The 27,783-nt window shown below is 43.5% G+C and overlaps 1 long non-coding RNA gene across 1 annotated transcript; it reads left to right on the top strand.

Annotated features, from left to right (window-relative positions):
• Nucleotides 1-27,131, top strand: LOC142768021 (uncharacterized). The gene is made up of 3 exons (XR_012885231.1): nt 1-261; nt 22,236-22,447; nt 26,898-27,131. It is a non-coding gene; the product is annotated as an uncharacterized LOC142768021 (long non-coding RNA).
• Nucleotides 27,132-27,783: the final 652 nt, after the last annotated feature.

Below are 27,783 nucleotides of genomic sequence, written 5' to 3'. Positions count from 1 at the left end.
TGGCTTCACTCAGGCAGCAGCGGTGACGGCGAAAGGACGCACGCTAACCTACTGTCTGCACTCTTTGCAGATACCGGCATATCATCAAGAAAAGTGACCTGGACAGCGCTACCGAAACCGCCATCTACCTTAGCCTGCTGCAGTTTCAAGCTGTTATCAAGTTTGTGCGGGGGGCGTTGTCTATTTGCAACTGGCTTGACTAAGGCAGCAGCGGCGACGGCGAAAGGACGCACGCTGACCTACTGTCTGCACTCTTTGCAGGTTGGTTAACTTTCATCTTTAAAATTATATGCACCTAGTTTCGTCGCTGCTGCTGCTGCTGCTGAAGTTTTATTGGGCATTGTAGTCACAACAGTATTTTCTTTCTAATCTTCAATCTTTGCCTCTTGCTTTGTGTGCACAAGAGCATTTTCGTGCAATTTTTACTTGAAGTGCTTGAAACCATGGGGGATAAAAATTCGGGCGACATGGGCAATATTTCGGTCACCCTTGCTGAGAGGCAGCCTAATAGCATTGAAGAGGTTGTGAAATTTCTAGGTGATCTGGTGGGAAGACTTGACGTCTTCTCGACTGAGGTTAAATGTGAAATAGCTAAGGTCGCTTCCTCGAACACTGAAATAGTCACTGAACTTGGAAGTGTTCGAAGTGCTATTGCTTTCATGAATGAAAGCTTTGAGCTCTTTAGGACTGCCGTGGAGGCTTTTCGCAAGGAGATTGACGTGGTAAAGGCTGAGAGTGCGCAGTGTCGTAAGGAAAACGAAGAACAGTGGAGGGACCTGAAAGAAGCTAGACGGGAAATTGTCGAGCTGAAGCAATACAGCCGAAATATGAATAGTGAAATTCAAGGTCTTCCGCTAATAGAAAAAGAAAACTTGGAGAAAACTGTCGCAAACATCGCCAAGTGCTTAGGAACTGATGTCACAGATAACGACATTGACGTCGCGCACCGTGTACTATCGAAAGATAGAAAGAAATCAAATGTGGTCGTCAGATTCGTCACCAGAACGGCGCGAGACAAGATGTCCGCAGCAAAAAAGAACCTATTTTTCATTGTAAACCAATTTAATTAAAAACTAGTGCTGGGAGGTGATCTTAACATAGATATGTTGAGCGACACACATAAACAGACGAGACTTTCAGACCTTCTTGCTTCTTTTTTCTTAACAAACGTAATTACCATTCCAACATGTATTACTCATACCACTTCTACTCTATTAGACTTGTTTATCACAAGTAGTACAAACAGTACGTTACAGGCAGGCGTCCTGCGTGCCCCGATAAGTGATCATTTGCCCATATAACTAGTCATAGAAAACATAACCAGTGTAAGGAGTCAAATCCTCCCTGTCGTTCACTTTCAACAAATTAATCCGCGGACGCTATCTTCTATTAGAGATGAAATTAGAACTCTAAACTGGAACAACGTTTTATCTAGTTCTTCTGCTGATCTTGCTTATGATTGTTTTATTGATACTCTATGTTCTGTGTTTTAAAACATTTTACCTACAAAGCTTTAAAGTGATCAAAACGGGCGCGCAAACCTTGGATTTCTTCCGCAATACTCAATATGATAAAAGAAAAAAATTAGGTTGTATCAAGAGTTTCTGATAAAGCGAGACCCCGATAAATTTAAAGCTTTTAAGGTATACAGAAATAAACTCACTAAACTACATAAACAAGCTAAACGCGATTATCACTTCAAGATGTTTGACGGTGTCACCAATTCTAAGCACTTATCAAACAAGCCTAATGCTAATATATCTACCAATCAAGTGTCTAATGATATTAGTGAGCTGGTGATCGAAAATAAAATATACAAGGGGCAGTACTAGCAAAGAATTTAATGAGTACTTTACCTCACTAGTTGACAGTAGCCATAATTGTGATTCATCAGGTTATTTGCCTCTTGCTTTAAATAATTCTGTGTTTACTAATCCTACAGACGCGCAAGAGGTCATCAGCGTTTTTCAGCATTTCAAATTGAGTAAAAGCAAGGACATAAATGACCTAAAATTAGAACCTATAATAAACATTTTAGATTTTATATGCGCCTGCTTAGTACATATTTATAATCTCGTGTTCACCACTGGGCTTTTTCCTCAGAGAATGAAAAACGCTAAAGCAACGGTTATATATAAGGGTGGGGACAAAAGCAATTTAGAAAACTACAGGCCAATTTACATTTTACCAATTTTCTCTAAGGGGTGTGAAAAACTTATTTTCATTAGGTTATCTGATTTGTTTATTAAACACATTATTACGCCGTCACAGTTCGGTTTTCCGTCAGGTCTCTCAACCGAAAGTGCGTTAATATACCAAAAAGAATTGATTCTAAGAAATATAGAAGCAAAAATATTTACCCTAGGAATATTTCTAGATTTCTCGAAAGCTTTCAATAGAATAAACCATGATATGCTAGAAAAACTTGACTGTTATGGAGTTCGCGGTACCATTTTAGCTTAAATCAGAAGGTACTTATCTAATAGGAAACAATGTGTATCAATCAATTGAGAGCTATCATCATCTATGAACGTTGAGAATGGTGTACTTCAAGGTAGCATTTTCAGACCCCTATTATTTAATATTTTTATCAACAATATTGAACGTATTGACAGCTCTGTAGAATATGTAATCTACGCGGACGATAGCAGTATATTTTTTTCTGGGTAAACGGCTGATGACCTCAGTGTTTCTGCTAACGAAATACTAAATAAAATATATGCCTGGACTGTGGCAAATTCTCTACACATTAATTGCTCTAAAAGCAAGGCTGTACTGTTCTGTGCGAAAGCAAGGTCATGTGAAACGTCTCACGAACTAATACTTAATAACGTTGAAATTAAGCTTTGTCAAACAGTTGAAACTCTCTGTGTCCATTTTCCCGAAAACATGCCATGGAATTACCATGCAGAACACATTAGTCACAAACTTCGTAAAGTTCTACGTGTGTTGCGTCGATGCAAGAACATACTACCTGTAAAATGAAAAAAATATTAGTGTACAATGCTCTTTTTTCTTCACAATTACACTATTGTCATCTGGTCTGGTCTACAGGCTCTAAAGCATCTCTAGAGAACCTGGTCGTGTTACAAAAAAATGCCTTGCGGTGCATTGAAGGTGTATCCTATAACGCACACACTGCATCAATATTTGCAAAATATAGAATTTTAAGAATTACCTGTTAATATGAATACCAGCTTTTGTCAGCTTTTAAATCAGAAATATGCCGAGGAAGCATCTTTTTACGCACCTTGGCTACCTTGCAACCAAATCGATATGTGGAGTTTAACGTCCCAAAACCACCTTATGATTATGAGAGACGCCGTAGTGGAGGGCTCCGGAAATTTCGACCACCTGGGGTTCTTTAACGTGCACCCAGATCTGAGCACACGGGCCTACAACATTTCCGCCTTCATTGGAAATGCAGCCGCCGCAGCCGGGATTCGAACCCGCGACCTGCGGGTCAGCAGCCGAGTACCTTAGCCACTAGACCACCGCGGCGGGGCAAATTGCAACCAAATCCTGCCAGTGGCGTTAATCGGTGTACGGAGACTTGGCACGTACCCTGTCCTCGCACAAACTATGGATTTGAAACACTACGTTACCTTCTTCCAAGTGTGATGAACAAATGGAAACTAACAACTGATAATCTGCGTATATTGTCTAAGACTAAAATGTTAAATCGGATGTGCTGGTTGTGTTGTAAATAAATGTTGGGTGATTTCTGTAATGGTTATTCAGTTTTTATTCTTTCATACATTGCTTTGTAATAAAAAGTTTTGTATGTATTTCAGAGTTTTCGTTCTATTATTTGCTGTCATGGGCCACATGCGTGTTTCTTTTTGTATTTGTGTTTCGTGTTTCTTACCGCTGCCTGTAATTTTTGTGTTTTTGTAAATTTGTAGTTTAGATTTTTTTCTGGGTGAAGGGGCCAGTCAAGCTGTGAAATGCAGCTTTTTTCCCTTCGCACCAAACCACGTATCCAGTGTATTTTCGTGTACTTGTCACGTGGTTAAATAAGCTCAAACTGAAACTCAAACTCAAAAAATAATAAAATGAATCGAGTTTATCACATTTGACAGAATAGGACGTATGCATGCGTACATGTGTGGGCTCATGGCTAGTACAGAACAACTGAAAACTTCAGCTGTCCTCCCTTACTCTTAAGAAACGTGTGTGCCATCGTCCAAGCAAGGCCTCTTCCCCGAGTGTTTCCAACTGCTGTTCGATGTAATTCCAAACGTATCGTTTTTTCTGGCACACCAATTAAGCCTTATGTGGAAACTATTGCGGGTAGCGTAGTAGTTAGTAGATTTCCTTACTAAGCCTCTAACTGGGGTCAAAATTTTTTAGAGATTCAGTCACCCATACTACTTTCTGTGTGTTATTTCGTCGGGAACAACTATCCTTCAATATAGAACGAAGGTAGTGTTTACACTAACATATCAAAGCCACTTCATCTCAGAGGGGGCGCTACCAGAAAAGAGCACGTTTTGGTAATCTTGGCAGGACAAAAGCTGGCTTCCCGTCTGCTAGCAAGGCATTGAAGGACTTTCCACTATGGCAATTTTTTAAGCCTTCTTTGCAGCACCCTTAGATGTTGATTCACCCATGTTGATACTTGATGACACATCTCCATTACGACAATCAACGACCGCCGACTGGTATACACTTTCCGGAGACACTGCACGCAACTGAATAGTTAGCAAATCACACTTGAACCACAGCGTTAGTAAACCATGCAAGTGAAACCGAACACGTTTTCAGTCAATCGTTCTTTAACACATGTTCTGCTGCAATGAAGGAGGGTGTTTTGCGGGCCTATGTATATGTGCTTGGCATGCAGCTCGTGTTGGCGAGCAGTGTCCTGCTGATAAGGTGGCGATACGATCATTTCCGTCCTGCACTCGTATATGTATGGCAGTCAGTTCGGTCGCCATGAATTCAAATTCACAAACGAAAGAGACAGTTCTAAGCATGGGCCATGAATGCACGAAGGCCTCTCGCTTCACCCTGGTATGTAAATGTTGCATCGAACTCACTTGCACAGCATTCACCTGACAATGCCGTTGTATTTCAGCTGCGCTTGATCCAAGAGTTCTCCTAGACGGTACCATAGCACTCGTGTCAGTAGATGGGGGAGATAACCATTGTTGAATATTGAAGGTGAAACTACACTGCCCGCGCAAGCACACCGCGGAAGACGAAGCACGTAACTGCGTCGTCACTGAGTCTAATCAGCGTGTCGCAAATACAGACGGCGCTTGTGGTCTGTCAAATTAGCCCCACAAACCTGGTCGAAACCGATTGCGGAGGCAGTGCTACACTTTGTCTAAAGAAGGGCCAACGCCAACTAGGCTGCGTCGGTAGGCTCTGAAGCCACAGTGTCCGTTCCAATGATGTCATCGAGGCGCCAAAGAGCTGAGACTACCGCAGCGCTCTCTACCGGTGTTAGTTGATGTCATAATGTAGTACTTGTGTTCATACCTCTTAGGCAGCGTCACCACCGAACAAACGAAGAGCACAGGTACACAGTGAACGACTGTGAGCATACACACGCGTTCAAAGAGTGCCTCAAAAATGCGCTGATAGCTCAGAAGAAGCGCACGCTTACTACTGGCGCTAATCGAAACTTCGTGGGCTCGTTTTCCGGGTCTCGCATATTTGCGAAACTTTTTCTTCTAGTTAATTTCTTCGCATACTGTGCATGTGAATTTTAACGTCATATCCGTGACGGAAATAAGTCTCTGATCTTACTGGTGTACCTGGCCACGTTGTAAGAATGAATTAGGCGATGACACTGTGACCGGCACCACGTGCAGATTGTGTTCACTGCCTCAGCTGTTTCCGTTTGATGCGACATAGAGCGCTCACGGAGTGTGCGTCAACGAGCTCACGGGAAGGAGGGAGCTCCTCGGATATGCGTGTTAAAGGTTATTGCTGCGGAGCATCGCTTGTTTCTTACGCTCGATATTCGCAATGTTGATAGAGTGTTGCACCACCTGACGAAATTCAGGTGCGTCCTCTCGAGGATAACGAGCAGGCAGGCGCTCCCTTGTTCGGCTGTGCTAGCCTCAGTGTCTATCAAAGTTCTATTCATCCGTCCATGCGTCCGGGCTTGTGAACGGTCGGACAGAGGCACGGGCAGAGGGATAGAAGCATGGACGGTTGTACAGACTCACGGACGCACAGACGGATGGACGAACGGACCTACGGAGAGAAGTACGGATGGACGGACAGAAGCATAGATGCACAGACAGACGGATAGACAGACAGTCTTACGAACGAACGTACAGAAGCACGAACGGAAACGGGGACGGGTGAACGCACGGACGGAAGCATTTACAGACAGACAGACGGACGGTCGCACGAATTGACTCGGGGACGGATGGCCAAAAGCACGGACGCACGTACGGTTGGACACACTGGCGGACGCTTCACCCAACTCACCATTATTCACTCCGTAGATATTCTGCAAAAACAAATAAAGCCATCTTGTTGTATTTTTCCCAAGGACATATACATCCAAGGCCATCTATTAAGCAAGTCATAATCTAGAGGTGGCTACATACTACATTCGGAGGAGGGAACAACCCACCTCCTAAGGAGCTTTGCCCCTGAAAACGGCTGCTCGAACTGCACAACCATACACTTGCCACATCATATATATATATATATATATATATATATATATATATATATATATATAAGGGAAAGAAGTGTATACCTAAGGGCTCATTTTTCCGTGTTTTAACGCAATATTAATGAGATCTAACAGACAGTAATGCTAAGGAATGTACAGGGGAAGTTATTAGAACCAATGGAATGTAAATAGGAAGAAAGAAAAGTGGATGAAAAAATAACCAGCCGTGAGCATATATATATACATATATATATATATATATATATATATATATATATATATATATATATATATATATATATATATATATGAAAAGAAGCTGGTACACGTACGAGAAAGCAACCAGTTTCTTTTCTTTATAGATTTATGTTTCGGCCGTGGCACGGCCTTCGTCAGAGAATGAAAAGTGAACAAGGCATATGCCGCTTTAAAGGGCCACTGATATCTCAAAAAAAACGTCAGGAGTTCAAAATGAAACATTTGTGACAATTCATTTTGATCTATCACCTCGTGTAACAAGATAACTGCTACAACTTAAAAAACGCATGACTAGGAAGCCATCGCATCAGTGAAACATATAAACCAGTAAAACGATGCTGAGGCCGCGAAGGAGACACGAGAGATTAAGGCTACTTGCGTGGCATACAGATATCAATCACATCTACTTCTGCACGGTACACACAAAAGTACTGAAAGATCACCAAAGTTTTTTTTTTACAAGTCACCATGGTCGCTATACAAAATATAGAACGTGCGACTTTAATGCATTATGCAGTGGTAAAAAAAAAGTGGGGCGCATTAGAAAAAAAAAGAGCGTGTGTGACGGGAGGGGGGAGAATAGTGTATGAATATGATTAACTTTGTCACGCACAAAGAAAGGTGACACGTCCGATGCTTTCATTTATGCCAGCGTGAAGACTGTTGAGTTTATTGATGAGAAAGGATTCGCGAACTTCTCGGTCATGATGAGTTTTAAATCCAGAAAGTAGTATGGTAGCCTTGATGTTTGCAAAGGGGTGACCTGCCATCTGGACATGTTAAGATAGTGGAAGATGAAGTAGGTTAGAAGCGTGGGCTCTATGGTTGTTAAAGCATAATCTGAATGACGTTTCGGTGTGACCAATGTATTGCTGGTGGCATGTGGAGCACTCAAGCATGTACACAACATTGGCGCTGTCGCAAGTGATGTCTCCGTTGATTCTCATGACGAAGCTCGAAGCGCTGCTAGTTACGGAGTGCGAAGTTGTCATGTGTGGGCATACCTTACAACGGCGTTTATTGCAAGGGTGACAGGTAACATAGTTCGGTCGGTTGTTTATTTTGGACGAAGTTAAGGTATCATGCAGGTTTCGCGATCGGCGATAAACCACCTTGGGTGGTTCCGCAAACATGTCTTTTAGGCGGTCACTTTGAATGAAGATGTTGTGGTGTTTCTTCAGAATGTTGTTTACATTCTGAGCTGATGCTGAGCGTTAAAATCTGATTTACACTGTTACGTGACGAGCTTGTTGATGGTTTGTTACCTGTGAGCAAATCCTCGTGGTCGATGTTTTCCGCCTTCTTGAGGGCGTCGTCAATGATTCGTGAGGGTATCTTTGTCTGGTTAGTGCACCTCGAAGGTACTCACAGTTGCGAATGAACCCATTGTTGTCGAAGCAGATACGTTTAAAACGAATGGCCTGACTGTATGGAATGCTTGTTTTGCAGTGTTTAGTGTGGCTACTTTGAAAATGAAGGTATTGATGTTTGTCAGTTGGTTTCCTGTACAGCTTCGTCGTCAGTTTTTGATGGTGCAATGTTACCGTGACATCAAGGAAATCGACACTGCTGGCTGACTATGAATGCGAAAACGAGATATTTGGATGGACATTATTAAAATCCTCGATGAAAGAATGAAGATTGGATTCGCCATGGTGCCATACCAAAAAGATGTCATCAATAAAACGTTTGTAGTAGAAAGGCTTCAAGTTATGGCGTGGAAGGAACTCGTTTTCTAGGAGGCCCATAAAGAAATTTGCGCAATTGGGGCCAATTCTAGTGCCCATGGATGTGCCACTAACCTGGACTTAATGTTGACCATTGAACTCAAAATTGTATAATTCGAGAATTAACTTAAGAAGCGTGGACAGTGTGGATGAATCGATTGCTTTATCGAGATCAGACTCGTTGTTCGCGCGCACAAGAGCCTTGATACCATCAAAGTGCGGAATATTAGTGTACAAGGAGCAAACATCCAGAATTCCCAAAAAAGAGCCGACAGGAATATGTAAATCCTTGATATCGTCTAGAAAGTCGTTCGTGTCTTTGATATATGAAGTAAATGTGACAGGAATGGAACAGATAATGCTATCAACATAGCGTGAAATGTTGTCAGTAACCGTGCCTATTCCAGACACGATTTGTCTACCAGGATTGTTTTCTTTATGAATCTTAGGCAGGGTGTAAAACCTACCCGCCAACGGGCACAGGGGAATAAGCGTACGCAACGCAGATTGAGCGATTTTGTTTTCTTTCTCAAGTTCAGCCACAACATCAGTGATAGTGCAACCGGATTGTTCTGTTGGGTCATTGCTAAGGCGTCTGTAGTATTTCGTATCGTCAAGGTTTCTCTGGGCTTCGTCAATGTTACTTTTATCATCCATTACCACAACTGCACCACCTTTATCTGCTGGCTTGATTACAATGTCGCTGCTGCTTGCCAATGCCTCAATAGCCTGAGCCTCTTTAAAGCTGAGGTTATGACGGAAAGGCGAACGATTTTTGTACGCTTTAAGTATGTCTTGCTGCACGGCTCGTACGTATAAGTCGAGGTATTCATCCCGCTGTGAAAGCGCAGTCCAGTGCTTACCAGTTGGTAACGTGGAACTGATTTGTTCAGTCGATTGGCGATCAAAGAAGTACTCGCGCAATCGCATGTTTCTTTCACAGTTGTGAAGACAGAAAATGAGCTGAAATAAATGGTAGCCTCCAGTTCTGGAACAAAAGTTGAGCTCTAGTGAGAAAACCCTGGATTCTATAGAGGTTAACTGGTAACGTGATAAATTCAATATATTGGTTTGTTGTGTGCCTGGTTTCTCAATTTTAGAGCGCTCAAGGTTTCTATGCGATTCGGAGTGAAGTGTAAGTGTAATGTTATCTCGAGCCATATTCTTCTGCTTGATGCAGTTAATTTTAATAAACTTTTACTGTTCATACGATGAAGCGCACTCTTTTTGTCAGTGCTATGAACAAGGCAGGCAGCTTTTTTTCCTTATTAGCAAGAACTTCCGTGAACGATTCATAATGATTGGGAGCAATATTAGTCAACTCAAGAGAAGCCCGTTTGAGCGTCTCATTCCACCTCGCAATATGTGCACTTGATATTTCATAGACCGCAGGTTTCAAACCAGGCGCAAACCTTTAGGCGCAGTAGCATTCGCAGAGTACATCTTCATAGCGGAAGCGTGTGATTCACAGCGAGTACGCTTTTTGATAACTTTCTGTATTCTCATAAAACGGCGAGATGCATTAGGGTAAGCACTCTTACCTAACCTAGTGGTTCCTAGTCAGTTCGTTCCATTGAAAGGAGCACCACGCTGTCCTCGTAGGTTGTAGCTTGAGTGAGGCACCAGGGTCTTTTTTTTTGGTTGTTGAAGGAGCTGATTGGCCCGGCATCATATATTCCGCCCTGTGATGGTATCAGGGCTGTTGTGCGTGCGTACAACGAGTCTGATCTGAATAAAGCAATTGATTTATCCCCACTGGCCACGCTTCTTACGTTAATTCTCGAAATATCTTTATGGGCCTCCTAGAAAACGAGTTCCTTTCACGCTGTGACTTGAAGCTTTTCTACTACAAACGTTTAACTGATGACATCTTTTTATTATGACACCATGGCGAATCCGATCTTCTTTCTCTCATCGTGGATTTCAATAATGTCCATCCAAATATCTCGTTTTCGCATTCATACTCAGCCATCGGTGTCCTTTTCCTTGATGTCACGGTAACATTGCACCATCAAAAACTGATGACGAAGCTGTACAGGAAACCGACTGACAAAAATCAATACCTTCATTTTCAAAGTAGCCACACTAAACACTGCAACACCAGCATTCAATACAGTCAAGCCTTTTGTGTTAAACGTATCTGCTCCGACAAAAATGAGTTTGTTCGCAACTGTGAGTACCTTCGAGGTGCACTAACCAAACACACCCCTCCCGAATTGTTGATGACGCCCTGAAGAAGGCGGTAAACATCGACCGCGAGGATTTGCTCACGGGTAACAAACTATCAACAAGCTCGTAAGTAACAGTGTAAATCTTATTTTAACACACTCAGCATCAGCTCAAAATGTAAACAACATTCTGAAGAAACACCACAACATCTTGATTCAAAGTGACCACCCAAAAGACATCTTTGCGAAACCACCCAAGGTAGTTTATCGTCGATCGCGAAACCTGCGTGATACCTTAACTTCGTCCAAAATAAACAACCGACCGATATATGTTGGCTGTCACCCTTGCAATAAACCCTGTTGTAAGGTATGCCCACACATGACAACTTCGCACTCCGTAACTAGCAGCGCTTCAAGCTTTACCATGACAATCAACGGAGACATCACATGCGACAGCACCAATGTTGTGTACATGCTTGAGTGCTCCACATGCCACCAGCACTACATCGGTCACACCGAAACGTCATTCAGATTATGCTTTAACAACCATAGAGCCCACGCTTCTAACCTACCTGATCTTCCACTATCTAAACATGTCCAGATGGCAGGTCACCCCTTTGCAAACATCAAGGCTACCATACTACTTTCTGGATTTAAAACTCATCATGACCGAGAAGTTCGCGAATCCTTTCTCATCAATAAATTCAACAGTCTTCACGCTGGCATAAATGAAAGCATCGGACGTGTCACCTTTCTTTGTGCGTGACAAAGTTAATCATATTCATACACTATTCTCCCCCCTCCCGTCACACACGCTCTTTTTTTTTCTAATGCGCGCCACTTTTTTTCCACCGCATATTGCATTAAAGTCGCACGTTCTATATTTTGTATAGCGACCATGGTGACTTGGAAAAAAAACTTTGGTGATCTTTCAGTACTTTTCTGTGTACCGTGCTGAAGTAGATGTGATTGATATCAGTTTTGCCACGCAAGTAGACTTAATCTCGTGTCGGCTTCGCGTTCTCATCATCGTTTCACTGGTTTATATGTTTCACTGATGCGATGGCTCCCTAGTCATACGTTTCTTAAGTTGTAGCAGTTATCTTGTTACACGAGGTGATAGATCAAAATGAATTGTCAGCGATGTTTCATTTTGACCTCCTGACGTTTTTTTGAGATATCAAGGGCCCTTAAAATCGGCATATGCCTTGTTCACTTTTTATTCTCTGACGAAGGACGCGCCACGGCCGAAACTTATATCTATAAAGAAACTGCTTGGTTTCTCGTACGTGTACCAGGTTCTTTTCGTTTACGTATCAGACCCACTGAACTTTCCCACTAAACAACATATATATATATAAATAAATAAATAAATAAATATATATATATATATATATATATATATATATATATATATATATATATATATATATATATATATATATCAAAGTGAGGTGTTGTAGAGCGGCACTCTTTTATACACCAGGAGAGTTGTCACGACTAGTCAAGTGGTAATGGCGGAACTAGCCCGTGCCCCCCGCCAATCAACTCTCATCCCCTTTACAGACTGAGTGTTACGCGGTGCCCTTCTGAGTAGCACTCATCATCTTCTCTACAATATATTACAATTGGTCTAATAACTTCCTTCATGCATTCCTTGGGTTATTGTCAGACCTGCAGCAATTTCGCCTCCTTCCAAAATGCAGCCGCCGCCACAGGAACTCGATCCCGTGACCTGCGGGTCAGCAGCGGGACTATGAACGGTATATATATATATATATATATATATATATATATATACCGTTCATAGTCCTAACATTAACTAACATTCTGGATTGATTCCAGCATGTTAGTTAAATAGCTGTAATGAGGGGACCAAACTGCAGAAGCGAATTCTAGCTGAAGGCGAACAAATGTTACGTAAGCTAAAGCACGTATATTTGTGGGCGTCTTACGTATCACGGGAACTCGATCCCGTGACCTGCGGGTCAGCAGCGGGACTATGAACGGTATATATATATATATATATATATATATATATATATATATATATATATATATATATATATATATATATATATATATATATATATATATAATATATATTGTAGTGAAGAAGATGAATGCTACTCAGAAGGGCAGGGGGTATGACTCAGTCGGTGAAGAAGACGACGTTTGGCTGGCTGGGGACTCAGGCTGGTTCCGCCATTACCACTTGACGTGTCATGACCGCTCTCCTGTTTTATAAAAGAGTGCAACTCTAAAACGCCTCATTATAATTGGTGGAGGTGCTGGGTAACGCCTAATCCTGGAACTGCGAAACCGTACGTTGCCTCCAGTTGCTACGATGTCCACGGACGATGATCAGCAGGCGGCCGCCTCGGCTCCAACTACTGCAGCTCCTGTCTGTCTTGGTTCCTTTCGGCAACGCGATCCACCTACCTTCAGTGGAACCGATGACAAAGACGCGGAAGACTGGCTAGACGAATACGACCGGGTGAGCAAGCACAACAAGTGGGACGATGCACACAAACTTACTGTCGTCCAATTTTATTTGACCGACGTCGCCAGTCTGTGGTACCGCAATCACGAGAGAGACCTCCCCACCTGGTCGGCCTTCCGAACGGCGTTTGCGGACTTGTTTGGCCGTCCAGCACTTCGCAAACTACAGGCCGAACAGCGCTTGCGTACCAGGGCTCAGCAGAATGGTGAGCATTACACCAGTTATATTGAAGATGTGGTCGACCTTTGCCGGCGTGTCAACTCGGCCATGACAGAAGCCGAGAAGATCAAACACATCTTGAAAGGCGTGACTGACGACGCATTTCAGATGCTTGTCGCCAAAAGCCCGCAAACGGTAGCGGAAGTGATCCAACTGTGTCAGAGCTATGATGAGCTCTGGAAACAGCGTGACACCACTCGTCGTGCTACCGCGCCATGTGCAACCATCTCCGCTTTAACGTCGGCTGGCTCTATAGATCACACCACTTTGCTTCTCGAGATCAAGCAATTTGTACGAGAGGAGGTCGCACGCCAGTTGTCCCTCGTGCCTTATACCTCCGAAAGTGCCCCATCTACTTTAGCGCCATCAATACAGCGAGTAGTCCAGGAGCAAGTGTCCGAGGCGCTACCAACAGCTCACGCACCACCTGTGGCTGCTCCATTGACCTATGCCGAAGCACTGAACGGAACCCGGCGTCCACCTGTCGCAAACGGCCACGTTTCTTTGTCGCGAACGCCTACGTCCACGCGTCCCTTTGTCGTACCGACTGAGCCTATGTACCGCTGTTCGCCGCAAGTGCTTCCTGATTCCTTTCGCCGTTCTGAATATTCACGATGGATCAAGTGCAATTTATGTATCAAATCCGTTTCCCTCGCCTTCCAAGTTACTGTGCGGAGAGTGCCTGGGCTTTGCCGATGACATTGATCCCTCGAGTGCACGTGTAGTTCCTGACCACTCGACTACGCTACCTATTGATGCTGTTGATTGCTGCGCGTCATCCTCTTCCCCATCATTCACCGACGCAATTTCGCGCTGCATCGACCCCAACCTTACGGCCCAGCAGCGCACCGACATCATCGCCCTCCTCGAGCGCTTCCGTGCCAGTTTTGACCACCAGCAACTGACTTTGGGCCGTGCTTCCACTGTATCTCACGAAATCGACACTGGCCTTCACGCTCCTTTACGTCAGCGTCCGTATCGGGTATCGGCATCTGAGCGTCGCATAATCGCGGAACAAGTTGACGACATGTTGAAGCGCGGTGTTATTGAGCCCTCTAACAGCCCGTGGGCCTCCCCAGTTGTTCTAGTCAAGAAAAAGGATGGCTCAATAAGATTCTGCGTCGACTACCGCCGGTTGAACAAGATCACGCGCAAAGATGTTTACCCGCTACCTCGCGTAGACGATGCCCTTGACTGCTTACAAGGCGCGGAGTTCTTCTCGTCACTAGATCTGCGTTCAGGTTATTGGCAGGTTCCCATGGCTGAGGCTGATCGCCCCAAGACGGCTTTTGTTACCCCTGATGGCTTATATGAATTTAACGTCATGCCGTTTGGGCTCTGCAATGCGCCTGCCACTTTCGAGCGCATGATCGACAACATCCTCCGTGGCCTGAAATGGCAGACATGTCTGTGCTATTTAGACGATGTTGTAATATTTTCAAGCGACTTTTCAACGCATCTTCAGCGGCTCGAGACAGTGCTTACTTGCCTCACCGCCGCCGGTCTACAGCTCAACTTGAAGAAGTGCTGCTTCGGCGCTCGACAACTCCTAATTTTGGGCCATGTTGTATCTAGAGATGGCATTCTTCCGGATCCGACGAAACTCCGTGCCGTCGCCGAATTTCCCAAGCCGAAGACCTTAAAAGAACTTCGCAGCTTCCTCGGTTTATCTTCATATTTTCGTCGTTTTATTCGCAACTTTGCCTCCATCATATCGCCCTTGACTGACCTTCTTGCCGGCAACAAAGACCTTTCTAGTTGGTCGTCAGCTTGTGATGATGCATTTGCCACACTCCGCCATCTTCTTACGTCACCTCCTATACTGCGACATTTTGATCCTCTTGCCCCGACGGAAATACACACGGATGCTAGCGGAGTTGGCCTCGGTGCTGTGCTCGCCCAGCGTAAACCTGGATTTGATGAGTACGTCGTCTCTTACGCCAGCCGTGCACTCACAAAAGTAGAAGCCAACTATTCAGTCACCGAAAAAGAGTGTCTAGCCATCATATGGGCCATAGGCAAGTTTCGACCATATCTTTACGGGCGCCCATTCAGCGTGGTTACAGATCATCATGCATTATGTTGGCTCTCCTCGTTAAAAGATCCCACCAGCCGGCTTGCCCGTTGGGCGCTTCGGCTACAAGAGTACGACATCCACGTCGTTTACCGATCTGGCCGAAAACATTCCGACGCTGACGCGTTGTCCCGATCACCTCTACGATGTAGTGACAAGCCGCCGTCTTCGCCTGCCCCCGACGTATCTGCACTTAGTGTCAGTGACATGCGACAGGAGCAACGAAAAGATCCTTGGATCGCTTCACTTATCAACTTGTTGAATCTAACTCCCTCGCAAAATATCCCTAGAGCTATGCGCCGTCAAATACAGCACTTCGTTATCAGAGATGGTTTGCTATACAGACGTAATTATCTCTCCGAAGGACGCCAATGGCTTCTAGTCATTCCCAGAAGTCTCCGCTCAGACATATGCGCCTCCTTTCACGCCGACCCACAATGCGCCCATGCTGGAGTGTTAAAAACCTACACCCGCCTGTCCCACCGCTACTACAGGCGTGGAATGTATCGCTTCGTCCGTCGCTACGTACGTTCCTGTCTCGCTTGTCAACGCCGGAAGAATCCCACTCTAACTTCTCCAGCTCCACTACAACCCTTACCTTGTCCTGCCCGACCGTTTGACCGTGTTGGTATTGATCTGTATGGACCTTTTCCGATTACACCGGCTGGAAATCGCTGGGTAATCGTCGCTATCGATCACCTTACGCGCTACGCAGAAACTTCACCACTCTCTTCTGCGTCAGCCAGCGACGTCGGTCGTTTCATACTGCATCAGATCATTTTACGTCACGGTGCACCACGTGAGCTTCTGAGTGACCGAGGGCGTGTGTTTTTGTCGGACGCTGTCGAATCGCTTCTCAAGGAATGCCAAGTCATTCATCGCACCACCACCGCGTATCATCCTCAAACAAATGGCATTACAGAAAGATTCAACCGTACATTAGGAGATATGCTGTCGATGTACGTCGCAACCGATCACACCAATTGGGACAGTATTCTCCCTTTTGTAACCTACGCGCATAATACTGCTGTCCAGACAATCACTGGTTTCTCGCCATATTTCCTCCTTTATGGTCGCGAGCCCTCTTGCACGCTAGACACCATCCTTCCTTACCACCCGGATGTTGCTGAGTCGACGACGATATCACAAGCTGCTAAATACGCGGAAGAGTGTCGTCAGCTTGCCCGCTCCTTCACAAGTGCTGAACAGCAACGCCAGAAACACCACCGCGATAGCCCGACGCCTCCGGCTTCTTATGCATCAGATGAACTTGTCTGGCTTCGCATCCCTTCAACAAGCCCTGGTCTCTCAACGAAACTGATGTACAAGTATGACGGACCTTACCGTGTGGTTAAACAAACTTCACCCGTCAATTACATCGTGGAGCCGCTTGAACAGCCCCATGATCAACGACGCCGTGGACGTGAGACCGTCCACATAGACCGCCTAAAACCGTATTACGATCCCTCTATTGTCTCCTGCCCATGAGTCGCCAGGATGGCTCTTTTCCGGAGGGGAGGAAAATGTAGTGAAGAAGATGAATGCTACTCAGAAGGGCAGGGGGTATGACTCAGTCGGTGAAGAAGACGACGTTTGGTTGGCTGGGGACTCAGGCTGGTTCCGCCATTACCACTTGACGTGTCGTGACCGCTCTCCTGTTTTATAAAAGAGTGCAACTCTAAAACGCCTCATTATAATATATATATATATATATATATATATATATATGCACCGTTGTAATATATATATATATATATATATATATATATGCACCGTTGTAATATATATATATATATATATATATATATATATATATATATATATATATATATATATATATATATATATATATATATCAAAGTGAGGTGTTGTAGAGCGGCACTCTTTTATACACCAGGAGAGTTGTCGCGACTAGTCAAGTGGTAATGGCGGAACTAGCCCGTGCCCCCCGCCAATCAACTGTCATCCCCTTTACAGACTGAGTGTTACGCGGTGCCCTTCTGAGTAGCACTTATCATCTTCTCTACAATATATATTACAATTGGTCTAATAACTTCCTTCATGCATTCCTTGGGTTATTGTCAGACCTGCAGCAATTTCGCCTCCTTCCAAAATGCAGCCGCCGCCACAGGAACTCGATCCCGTGACCTGCGGGTCAGCAGCGGGACTATGAACGGTATATATATATATATATATATATATATATATATATATATATATATATGTACCGTTCTAGTATATATATATATATATATATATATATATATATATATATATATATATATATATATTTATATTTATGTATATACGCATTGGATTTAGACCTCCAAGGCTGTGCTGGTGGGAGATTGTTGAGCAAATATAATGCTGTAAATATAGTGCTGTACATTGTTGAGCAAATATAATGGCAGTGACGTGTTAACTAAAAGTGGACTGCTTGTGTCTGCGTCCAATCGGCGTCACTCACTGCCTATTAGCACTGTCACTCACTGCCTATTAGCAGCGATTGGCATGTTCCAGTATAAGACACTCCATCACTGCGAGCTTTGCGCCTCGCCAGGTTTCTCTCCTGCGCAAACCTACGATGAGCGCCAGCGCCAACGCCGCCACCAATGTAAGCGTCAGCGCCCGCTGCTTCGCATCTACACATGGTTACACTTAGCGGAAGATGACGTCACTTTTTCATCGTTCAGCTGTCTTTGGTTTTTACTAAATGCGAAGCATTTTTAGTGGACATCCTCGACTTTCTATCTATCTATCTATCTATCTATCTATCTATCTATCTATCTATCTATCTATCTATCTATCTATCTATCTATCTATCTATCTATCTATCTATCTATCTATCTATCTATCCATCCATCCATCCATCCATCCATCCATCCATCCATCCATCCATCCATCCATCCATCCATCCATCCATCCATCCATCCATCCATCCATCCATCCATCCATCCATCCATCCATCCATCCATCCATCCATCCATCCATCCATCCATCCATCCATCCATCCATCTATCTATCTATCTATCTATCTATCTATCTATCTATCTATCTATCTATCTATCTATCTATCTATCTATCTATCTATCTATCTATCTATCTATCTATCTATCTATCTATCTATCTATCTATCTATCTATCTATCTATCTATCTATCCGCTTACGTTTGGGTGCTCTCGTGTTCACCGCCTTAACTTGGCGTGACCAAAACTGGCGTGGGAGATTAAGATGGTTTTACGAATATGACGCGCTAGCCAAGACATGAATAAGGTCACAATCCCGTCGCGTACGTCGTCAAACACTTTCCGCCAGACAGTGGCACATACGGGTGGGCACGTGCCGCTAGTGTGCCGGTATGTGCCACAAATGATAGACACCTATTATCTACCCAGGAACGATGACAACATACGCGGACAATTTCAACATGCGATCATTAAGAAATACCCGACGCCGGTAGCGTGGACCCGACAAATGCAAAGAATAAATGCCAGGGTCCCAGCTGGAATTGAACCCAAGGATTCTGCGTGACAACGAAGCATTTTGCCACAGAGGTACGCCAGGCCTCGGAACTACTTTTCAAATAGACGCTAATCTTCGTGAAACGTCAATAATGGTTGCAGTGCTGCCTACCTAATTTTTAAACACTACATATGTGCTCCTTTGATACAGTGTTCACATCAGGATAACGTCTAGTGTGGTTAGTTGCCATGCGCCCGACGTGTTCTCCCCGTCGGGCCAAAGTTCATCTCCTCCGCGTCGTATAATGAAAGGTGGCTGGCGGCACGTAGTTCCGAGGTGCGAACAGTCAGAGAGAACTTTTAACTCAAGAAATCTAAAACAGCAAATGAATTCTTCCCGAAAGCTAGAAACCAAAACGCGTAAAATGCGTTTTAAAAGATAAGAGAAGGAATGTGTGCTTCGTCTGCCGCGGTGGCATAGTGGTTGTAGTGGTCGGCTGCTGACCCGAAGGCCACGTGTTAGATGCCGGCCGTGGTAGTCGCGCGTTGTGATGAACGGGTTGTGGTAGAGGCCCGTGTACTGTGAAATGTCAGTGCACCATAAACATGACCACATGGTAGAAATTCCTGGGACCCTCCACCACGGCGTCCTTCATAATGATATTGTGATTCCGGGATGTAAAACCCCAGTAATTATTTTTAAAAATCAGTTAATCTCTAATTTGTTTAGTACAAAAGTTTCTGTGTAGAACAATCGTAGAATTTTCGGTACATGAAGAATATGGTAAATATTGCGGTATTTTCATAGAGAGATAATATTTACTGAAATATAATAGTTCGTATCAGCTGATTATCAGGGTTTTCTTTCTGTAGACAAAGAGTAATTTGATATGTGTACAGCGCGAAATAATTTTTATAGCTGGTAAAAAAGTTGGAAAGTTGTGGGTTTTCGTACATATGTTTGGTTGTAAATTTAGAATTGAGGTGGTCGTAGTAACAAACTATGGTAAATAACACACTTAGTATTAACCATCGTTGGTTACTGTCAGAAAAAGTCACTAAATCGTTTTTATTTTGAGAGATAAAAACTTTTTTGATGTGGTTCCTGGATTGGGTGCTTGCCCGTGTTTATACCTTGAAGCAATGCGTCATAGTGGTGAGTACTAGCTGCACAGGCATGAGGAAAATTCACACAACATATCAATTTCGTTTGTGCTTACCTTATTAACTTGCTATCTAGTACTAGCCTGCATGAGTAAACGAGAAATCCAAACCGTACTAGGGTGCACTTAACCACATGCACATATCTTCACACAGATGGAATAGTGTGCTTCAGCAACACTGGTAAGGGGCGCCAATACATGCAAAAACTTATTACCTGTGCGATAAAATTTGGAAGGGGCAAGAACACCACACTTAAGAAAAGGTCCTATTGAAATCAGAAAAAAGGGTTATGTTTTGTCATGAACCAATACAACTGTCGTAAAGTGACAATGCCTGCTATTACAGTGACAATGTGACGCTACCTGCCGTTGAGCATTTGCAGCAAAGTGTAGACGCAGAGATGAGAAAAAGGAGTACGATGACCCTGCTAACTACTGCCGTTTAATAAAGCCTCTGCAGAATATACGACTGGTGTTATCTGCAGTTAAAGACTGCTGGTCTAAGGTTGAAAAAGTGAAAAACATTTAAAGCATAGTGGGGCATTTATCATGAAAGTAGTTGATTCCTTTAAGGTGAACCTTCATTAAAAAGTTGTGTTCTTTCTCTTCAGTTCTGTTTGAAGTTTGCAGGGTGAGAGCTACTTAACATCTTCGATGTCACTTCCACTTTAAAAGGAACATAATTGACACCTTATTGTTGGTAATGAAATAGAATCAATTCAATTTTTCACTTGGAAACAGTGTTGATACTCTGTGACTGAAATATTGTGACTGAAATAGAATCAAGTATTTTTTTCAATTGGAAACAAACCTTACAATTTATTTCAGTAGAAGCTTTTACATTCACAAAAGGTATGCCTTTTTGCACAGTCTCAAGTCAATGAGCATTGGTCATTACTAGCTTATAAACAGTAAAATTATTTACATTATGAGTTGCAATAGCGCCCACATTTGTATACTAAATTGGAAAGCTCTTATTTTTTTTAGAGAGAACTGAAATATTACAGGGCAAGTAATTGGCTCAGGTGAGTGTCAAAATATTTGTTAAGCCCATACATACTTACTTTTATATTTTGTTGCATATATTTGATTTAACACGCTCATTAGAAACATACTGTTTTTTAAGTTTTCTTAGTGTTATACTTGAGATATAATTACTATTCACAGAGCAGCAGAGGGCATAAAAAGAACTTTAAAAAGTGTGGTTTTTAAACATTCTCATGGACTAAATCCTTATACAATATAGTGAATCTCATGATTTGTGGAGATGAATTTCACGTGAAAGATTCGATGCAAAGCTGTCTTAGCTGCATATATTTTTGTGTAAGCTTAGGAGCTGTCAGCATAAGAAAGGCGCACCAGGTATTTCAATTGCACTGATGCCTCAGGAGTAGCTGATGGTAGAATATTACGCCTGCATCTGTGATTTTAAGAGCACAGACTCCAGTTTTATCAAAATCATGATGCGCATATCATAATTTCTGCCAGGTAAAACAGCGCTTCATTGTAGCTTGTTGAGTCATATATGAGTACATATTTATTGTTTACTACATTGTTTTAAACAAGGATAGCCAACATTGCAAACACACTCGACATTGCTTAGATACGATGTCTGCTTAGTTTTTTCTGGAGCATTTACCACCACTAGTGAGGCTATTTACACTACCCGGAATTTCAAGGTTCAAATGCAGCCGCAAGTGATATTTACTGTATGTTTTCACTGAAATTTTTCACTCATTGTGAAGCTGCTAATATTGACAACATATGTGCTGTTGTACTGTGTCCTTAGTGCTTACTCCGATATTTCCAAAGTGCATTCTCGGTGTTGCTGAGTTAACATAGGCACTGAATCAGATGAGGGTCATACCCACAGCCCACAGACAGTAATGTGCAGGTATGTACACACGTGGCTGATGAAAAAGGTTTGACATCGTGTCAGACAAGCATGTCGCAATATTTATGTCATGGGGTCATGACACAGCAGGTACAATGTCACACTCACGATTTATTCTCTTCCAGGTGCAGATTCTATTGTTCTTGGGCCAGCCGTCACCTCTCATGTCAGCGCCACCACGACTGTTCATTCCACAAGCACCTTGGTGACCTGATGTTGCAGGAAATAGTGTCACCGCATCACCAGCAAATTACCAAGCGCCATCATTTTCACTGCATCCTCCACTGTCAATTCTGAACGGTTCAGTGTTCCGTCCAGCAGCATGAAAAAGTGACAGGTGATATCTATCTATCTATCTATCTATCTATCTATCTATCTATCTATCTATCTATCTATCTATCTATCTATCTATCTATCTATCTATCTATCTATCTATCTATCTATCTATCTATCTATCTATCTATCTATCTATCTATCTATCTATCTATCTATCTATCTATCTATCTATCTATCTATCTATCTATCTATCTATCTATCTATCTATCTGTCTATCTATCTATCTATCTATCTATCTATCTATCTATCTATCTATCTATCTATCTATCTATCTATCTATCTATCTATCTATCTATCTATCTATCTATCTATCTATCTATCTATCTATCTATCTATCTATCTATCTATCTATCTAGCCGCCTACGACTTTCAGCTCTCCTGGCCGCTTCGATAATGGTATCAATACCAAATTTAGTATGGCATAACATGACTGTATGGAGAACATATTTGACTTCTCATAACAAGAAAATCAGGCCATGTATGACATGAATGTCATAAATTACATTTCATGGTCCAGCAGCTCTTGCGGTCGTTTAGTTCACATGCCATGTTGCAAAATTGGTATGGTATGGAATGATTGCATGGCGAACACAAGTGACAGACCCTAACATAAAAATTATGACATGCGTATCATGTAACAACATGACTACATGCCACGCTCATGATGCGCTCGCGGCCGTTTCGCTAGCGTCACATATACCAAATTTGATATTACGTGGCACGAACGGACGACTAAGGCAAATGACACATCCAAACATGATAATCACGACATGCGTGTCATATGATAACATGACTACATGACACACTGATGATGCGCTCGCGGCAATTTCGCTAGCTTCACATATGTCAAATTTGGTATTATGTGACGCCAATGAATCATGAAGGTATGTGACTGGTGAAAACATAATACTAATGAGATGCGTGTCCTATGAGAATATGACTACAATCCACAGTCAAGGCGCCAAAACATTTCGACGTGACGCGGTGCGCGTGCTCGCCGGCGCTCATTTTGTCGCGTCACGCTGGCGCTACCACGCCAGGCACCGGTCCTGCCATATACTCCCAGACGCGCGCCGCGCTGCGTTGCTTTGACGTATGCGTGTGTCAGCGCGTCTGGCATCCCTCCATCACGAAAAGAGGAGGACGCAGTGTTGTCTGGGTAACGCATCGGCGTGAAATGCAGCATGTCGCATTTCAGCCGGTTGCCGCCGGGCCGCGCGGACGGACGCTGGTCACACCTGGCTTCAGACTATAGAGTGGTCGCGTTTTGCTAACGTTGCGTCGGTGTATTTAGTGTGCGCGCGCATCGACACTGCATGAGAGTATATTTGGCCCTTCAATATGCGCTCGCGGCCTTTTTGCAACCTTCGCATATACCAAATTTCGTGTTAAGTGACGTCCAGGGATGATAAAATATATGACTGGTGGAAACATTATAATCTTGACACGCGTGTCATGTAAGAGCATGACAACATACCACGCTCATAGCGTGCTCGCGGCCGTTTCGATAGCTTTACACATAAATTTCGTAATACGTGACGTGAATAGATGACGAAGGTACACGGCACATCCAAAAATGATAATCATGACACAGAAGTCATGGACGGCATCATTTACCTCCACCTCTAACATTGTGCTGATATTAAAGTGACATATCAACATTTCTTGTTCATGCTTCGCATATCATCGATTCCCACTGTACGTGGGATCTGTTAATTTTTATATCCCCTTTTAACACCCTCAAGCTCCTCGAATAGTACAGCTAGACTTTTCTCACTAGATAAGGTTCTAGCGTTAAACGTTGCCAATTCAGGTTCCAATGGCAGCCTGTCCGTATCCAGAGACTCTTAGCCTCCTTTGCTGCGTTGCAGATCTGATTGCCACCGTGGTCAGTTGATTCGCAGCTGCTGGGACTGAGGGCCGTGAGCTAATGGACGTTTGCATGTGGGAGGTATTAAGTGGATACTACACCAGGGTGGCCAACCCTTCTCTGGTGAGAACCCTCGCTCCCCCCCGTTAGCTCGGGTCCGTGGTGTCGCTACACACCAAACATCGGCTTACGCAGACGCCCCTGCAGCACTTTTATATGTCATCATCATCATCATCATCATCATCATCATCATCATCATCAGCCTGACTACGTCCACTGAAGGACAAAGGCCTCTTCCATGTTCCGCCAGTTAACCCGGTTCTGTGCTTGCTGCTGCCAATTTATACCCGCAAACTTCTTAATCTCATCTGCCTGCCTAACCTTCTGTCTCCCCCTTACCCGCTTCCCTTCTCTGGGAATCCAGTTAGTTACCCTTAATGACCAGCGGTTATCCTGTCTACGCGCTACATGCTCGGCCCATGTCCATTTCCTTTTATTTATTTCAACTATGATATCCTTAACCCCCGTTTGTCCCCTAACCCACTCTGCTCTCTTCTTGTCTCTTAAGGTTACACCTACCATTTTCCTTTCCATTGCTCGCTGCGGCGTCCTCAATTTAAGCTGAACCCTCTTTGTAAGTCTCCAGGTTTCTGCTCCGTAGCTAAGTACCGGCAAGATACAGCTGTTATATACCTTCCTCTTGAGGGATAGTGGCAATCTACCTGTCATAATTTGAGAGTGCTTGCCGAATGTGCTCCACCCCATTTTTATTCTTTTAGTTACTTCAATCTCGTGGTTCGGCTCTGCGGTTATTACCTGCCCTAAGTAGACATAGTCTTTTACAACTTCAAGTGCACTATTACCTATCTCTAAGCGCTGGTCCTTTCCGAGGTTGTTGTACATTACTTTCGTTTTCTGCAGATTAATTTTAAGACCCACATTTCTGTACTTTTATATGTACAAGTGTACAATCAACTTCCCTTTCTCAATTGCGGAAAGCGAAGAGCTTATCATGCCCCTAATAAGATCGCTCCCGGAACCGAAATCTTACAGTGGTTGCGAGTTCACTATTGGGGGGAGGAGCTCATAAGCCTACAAATATCTTCGTTGCACGAGGCTAAAGCACTACAGTCAAGATTTAATGCTTACGGTTAATAATCTTTCAAGTTAGTGAGTGCTAAACAAAGCTGTACCACGTAGATGATGTTTACTTTGTTGTCATTATTCAGTTTCAACTTTCCTTTCGACATCACACATTCAAAACATATTTTTATTTATTTGAGAATACCTCACAGGCCCCTAGAGGCATAGGATGAGGGGTGTGTACAGTACAATTCAATACAGTGTAAAGGAAGATTTCCACAGAGTACAATTACAGGGCAGTAGAATAAAATAACAAAAAACAAAATAACAAGTAGAAAAGACATTAAGTGATAACTATACGTGCAAACGAGGAAAAGAATTTTTTTTTGCGCACGACATAGTAAGTATTGCGTGGGAGTAATATATTACGAAATACAGCCACAATACACATTATAACAGCCATCATACAATTGCGTCATTGTAAAAAACAAAAAAATGTATGACAGTGGTATGAAAAGACAGACGCCATCAGTTAGAAAATCGCCCTTACAATAGCTAATGAAAAAGAAGGTTTACTAATAAAAAATCAAGGATACTAAGCCAAGTGTTTGGAAAAATGTTTGTTCAATTGAAGACAAAAAGCGTCATGATCTCTAAGTGAAGCAATGTTGCCTGGTAAGCTCTTCTAGAAACGAATAGCGCGAGGTAGTGGGAAAAAAATTAATGAATGCGTCGCACCATATAGGCAGGCGTAACTGAGAGTGATGTGCAATCTTCGCGATGATTCAAACAGGGTAGGGATCAGTCGTAAGAGTGAATGAACTTATGGAACAATGACAGCAATGCAATATTACGGCGGGAACATAACGACGGTAACGATAGTTCACTTTTTATTTGCGTGATACTAGACAGGCTACTATAGTTGTGAGCAATGAAACGGCTTGCCCTATTCTGAATAATTTCTATTGCTTCGATAAGGTATTTCTGATGTGGTGACCAAATCGAAGACGCATACTCAAGCTGCAGTTGCACAAAAGTTAGATACGGAAGTTTTCGCAAAGGGGCGGGTGCACTGTGCATGTTTCGACGCAAGAATCCTAATGATTTGAATGCACTGGAACCTACGCAAGTTATGTGCTCTGACCATGATAGATTAGGTGTAAGGTGCACGCCTAGATACTTATAGGTCGTGGTCGGTAATATGACAGTACTGTTGATGTGATAAGAAAACCATGAGTTAACAGGTTAGCGGGTGAAATACGTAATTTTACACTTCGACACGTTTAGTGTCATGAGCCATGTGTTACACCCCTGGTTTACTATTTCTAGGTCTCGTTGAAGCGTGATATGGTAACGGGTGCAAGAGAAGAAATGTCAAAAACTAGTTTATTATGGGTGAACTTGTGCTCTGAAAATTAAGTTTGAAAAGATGGAAGAGTCCGCTAGAGCGTTCTAAAACAAAAACTGTTCATCTGCCAACGCACCTTCTTCTTCGCAGCTCCAACCCACACTGACTCGTGCCCGTGAACAAGAGGCAGAAGTCGTGCGGCCCCAAGCAGGAGTGCGCACAAGACTGTGGACGCTGATTCTTCATAATGTCGGATAGCGTAAACAGTCTCTGTGGCATTAGTGCCCCTTTGAAATATGCATCGTCCTGATGCGCGATGGAGGAAGGCAAACCGAGGAAGGCAGCATTTTCATTCCCTCTCATAATAAAGCTTCATACGAAGGACGTGTACGACTTCTGCGCTGTTTTGCCGCTTTTAGCGGATGTGTCGATCGGCGACGACTTCGTAGTTTAGGTCACTAATTCGTCGGAGAACCTTACAGGGACCAAAGTATCGACAAAGAAGCTTTTCTGATAGGCCGCGGCGTCGGAGTGGTGTCCATATCTACACTCGCTCGCGTGGGTTGTACTTAACTTTTTCTGCGGCGCAGGTTGTAGTGGCTTGCGTCCTTGTTTTACTGTTGAAGTATTCGGTGTCGTGCCAACTGGCATGCTTCTTCAGCGCTTTGCAGAAAGTCGTCAAGTTCAGATGGCTCGTAATTGTCGTTGTCTACTGGCAACATGGCATCGAGTGTTGTAGTGACAGTGCGACCGTAGACCAGCTGAAATGGTGTGATGCGGATGGTCTTCTGCACGGCCGTATTGTAGGCGAAGGTTGCGTATGGCAAGATTTCGTCCCACAATTTATGCTCAATGTCAACGTACATCGACAGCATGTCAGCGATGGTGCGGTTCAGGCGTTCTGTCAACCCGTTAGTTGTTTGGGGACGGTATGCAGTGGTCTTCGATATGGCTGGTGTTAGTCATTGTGATTAAGGACTGCATCAAATCAGCCGTGAACGCTGCTCCTCGATCGGTAATCACGACGAGTGGGGTT

This window comes from Rhipicephalus microplus, chromosome 1 (genome assembly GCF_043290135.1).
Source record: "Rhipicephalus microplus isolate Deutch F79 chromosome 1, USDA_Rmic, whole genome shotgun sequence".
Taxonomy (NCBI): Eukaryota; Metazoa; Arthropoda; class Arachnida; order Ixodida; family Ixodidae; genus Rhipicephalus; species Rhipicephalus microplus.
The sequence above is the reverse complement of the archived record's forward strand: the minus strand, read 5'-3'. Positions and strand labels throughout refer to the sequence as shown.